The sequence below is a fragment of the Pezoporus wallicus genome, unplaced genomic scaffold (genome assembly GCF_028554395.1).
Source record: "Pezoporus wallicus isolate ANWC-B61680 ecotype Strahan unplaced genomic scaffold, APGP_CSIRO_Pwel_v1 contig_4722, whole genome shotgun sequence".
Classification (NCBI taxonomy): Eukaryota; Metazoa; Chordata; class Aves; order Psittaciformes; family Psittacidae; genus Pezoporus; species Pezoporus wallicus.
This window is the reverse complement of record NW_026641840.1, coordinates 5,591,030-5,594,756: the sequence shown is the minus strand read 5'-3', so window position 1 is coordinate 5,594,756 and position 3,727 is coordinate 5,591,030.

Here is a 3,727-nt window from a genome sequence, read left to right as displayed (position 1 = left end):
TTTTTCTATTGCTTTTTACTGTTTCAGATTTTGGCTTCTATACCAGTCTGCATAGTGAATTCTATGACTTGAATAGTTACACACAGGGAACACAGACCTCTTTCTTTTTGCTTCCGGACTAGTATCTGATAACTTAATTTGTTGCCCTTTAGTTTTGTCTATAAAATTCTGAAGAATTACATGCTGTTCATTTTCTCCCATTTATGATTATCACTAGTGACTTCTAGTGTAATCCTTTGAGTCTTTTCTCTTCCAAACTCTTCCAAAGTTCTGGTCTACTTAACCTCTGCTGATAAGGAAGGAAATTTGCACTTTTGATTATAATTGTTGCCTCTGTGCCTGTTCTTATGCCACTGTATTCTTTTGTCATCAGAACAGCAAATCATTATCAAATTTATTACCTATCACACATTTAGAATAATAGGATAATGATTTCACTTTTGTTCTCTGTTCTAAGACGTTTTCTATTTACCTTTGTAACCAGCATTGGACATTGAGATTTTTACAGACTTATTCACTAACTCCAAGTTCTTTTTCTGTAGTTGTAATATTTAGTTTACAGCTCACTGCTGTATAGATTAATTAGAACTAGTCAGTTAGGAATAGTTCTGGTTTTGGTCCTACGTTTATTTATATTACATTTCCCCTGACAGTTCATTACCCAGCTAGTAATATGAATATTCATTTTTAAAACCTTGAATTGCCAACAAATGTCATTGCCTTACAATCTTCTCTCTTTTTTATATCAATAATTATTATATCAAACAACACAAGCCTCTTCACAGATCCTGGTGATCTGCTTTTCCTGTAAAATCAGCTGGTTGTTTCTACTCTTTGCTTCTGTCTGTGATCAGATCTCAAGTTTTGAAGGCATATTGCATGCTATGATGCCAACTTAGCTCTTGGAGACAAATACTGTAAAACTGTTTGAAAATCTACACTCCCTACATAACCTGCATTTCCCAAATCTGGCTGCTCTTGAGCACCTTACAAAACATCTGGTAGATTTGTGAGGAATAAAATCCTTGCGCAAAAGTAGTGCCCGCTCTACCCAATTGTAAAATGCTTCTTTTTAGATTGATGATGGGATGTTCTTTTTCTGCTAGTTTTCCTAATGTGAACGTGAGATTTCCTGTTCTGCAGTTCCTCAAATCCCTTTTGCAAGGTCTTTCAAACTCTGTGCCACACTGATCATTTCTCATTATTGTTGAGACCATCTCAAATGTTTGCCTATTTGGTAAGGGGATTCCGGCTCTCTGCAGAAACACGGGTATGTCTTTAAGTGTCCTGTGTAATTCAAAGCAGGATGCAGATTTCTAGATCTCCTTTGTGTAGTAAAAACAACCATGAATTTCTGCTTTGTTTATAACAGTTAGCTTGTCTCACTGAAGAGCCACAGAGCGGTTTTTCTTTCATGAATTAAACAACCAAGTATTAGTAAAGCAGTTAGTTATTACAGTTGCATCATTGCAATCTGTAGACCGACACAAGCTAAGAGCCCAGCTGAATCAATGTCTTTACCTCTGTTTACTTCAGTGGGCAGAAATTAAGGACTCACTTAATTGTACTGGGAGTTGGATGCCTGCCAGCTCACACAATATGATGAGAAGGATTGAAGTTTTCCAAAATAAATTTCAGGTCTTCAGCCAGGCAAGATTTGTATTTACTCTATTTATTGCCACTCATTCCTGTTTCATCTCTAGTAAGACCTGAAGAGGTTTGGTTCACTGATTCTCATGAAAAGCAAACTAATTTCGGGATCACAGTGTTAAGATTAGGATCTGGATTTATAGGACTGGAAGCTTTGGGCATATGTTTCCAGGTTTGTTTTGTTTTTTTCTTAATGTGGCTGTGTTTTTACATTTGGGAGTTCCCCCTCTGCCTCCCTCCCCCCACTGTTTTGATTTTAGAAAGCACCAGCCCCACTGACTACTATAATCTTCTGCCTTATTAAAGTCTGTGTGCTCCCCTCAGCTTCTTAGGAAAATTTAACTGCATAAACAAATTTCTCTGGCCAAGACAGCTCAGAAAGACTACAGCATAGAGCGCTGCCATCAGGAAAACAGCGTTTGGAATTGAGAAAGTTTTTGCTGGGCTGATGGAAACTTGGCACACTGCATGATAACTTAATGAATGCTGGTGGAAAACAGGCCCCAAACTCTTGGCAACAGAAAGTAAGCTGGGACTGGAGGTTTAGTAAACAAGCTGCTCACACACAACCCCCGTTCTGAAGGGTGGGATTAGCATTGGTCACTGCAGCTTTAAGTGCTGGCTGTGAAAAGGGAAAGGACCAAGGCAGACGGAAGCTGTGCCATCAGTGTTCCTGCGGGATGGACTGCATCAGTGAGGTCTCCCAGATCTCTCCTTACTCCTGACCTCCCTGAAACCATGTACTAGAAGGTAGCTGTCATACAACCACTGTCCTCTGTGGTGGTGAAAACCTGCTTTAGGCTTTGGATTTCATGCTTGGTATGCAAAATAGATTCATGTATCTGGGTGCCTTTTGAGTTTGCTATGTCTAAAATATATAACCTTTAAATGCCTGCTTGGCTGTCACTTAACTCTGCAGAGGTTGATCATTATAAATACCGAAGATTCTATCATTTAAATTTCTTCCATGTCTAAATGTTTGCAACTGTTCATACCGTGGAGTTGCCAAAATATCATCACGTGAGCATCTTTAGCTTAGGTTTCAAACATATTTGAGGTATATAAATTAAGCATCGTTCTGGCTGGCTGGCCTAATCCAGTCAGCAGACTCAGATCAAATCTTAATTTCTGCCCTTCATTTAAAGTGAGACCAGACAGTATAATATCCCTTTTACTTTTGTGGCTACAGCATTATCCTGTGGTTAATTTCCTTCTCTGCTTGAGTGCTTATCTCAGCAAGCGGACGATGGGGTGTTCATTCTGAGAAAGAGCTGTGTCAAACAGCCACTGTCTGGGGGCATATTTTGAGATAGTCAGGAGGAAGAGACATGTTTTTCAGTTAAAGAGTGAGTGCTCACTGGAGAGGTGGAGAAGGCCTGGGCTCTTGGTCTTTCCCATCCTGGGTGAATATGCCAAGCTGTACACGATAAGAATTTCACTAGCCGGTAAGGGTTTCCATATCCTGCTTTAGATTTCATTGCAGAAGGAAGGACAAAGTATCCTGCTCTGAAATGACCAGTAATCTGAAAAAATGACATACAAAGCACGTGAACACACATTCCCCTATGCAGGAAGTGTATTAAAATTCTGGCTCCCCAGTCTGAGATGAGGGATTTAATCATTAGTCTATAGCATAAGAGAGGGGTAATACATTCCTTCTACTGTGTTTTGTAAGAAGGGTGTTATTTTAGGGGCCTGTGATCAAGGACAGATGCTTTCTGCCGGGTCCAGGGGTGCCAGTTCTGGTTCACAGCAGCTGCTCATCCCTACTTCTCTTCAGGCTGTTAACACATGCACGCACTAATTCTTCTCAGGCACAACAAAGGAGATCAGTTCAAATAGTGCAGATTGTTGTCATGAGCTTGGCTGTATTTCCTTGGGTGAGGTAGGGAGTTGCCCCACAGACTGAGTCAGTCACAGGTGGGCTGGGGCAGGAATCTCCAGCTGGAGAAAAGAGAAAACATCTGCTCCTGCCCTAACTTTAAGAGGGAGTTCAAAGCTAAAAATACCTCAGGTGGAAGGCTCTTCTTTTTATTCCAGTATTCCATGCTGAAATCTCTGGCAAAATGGGTTTAAA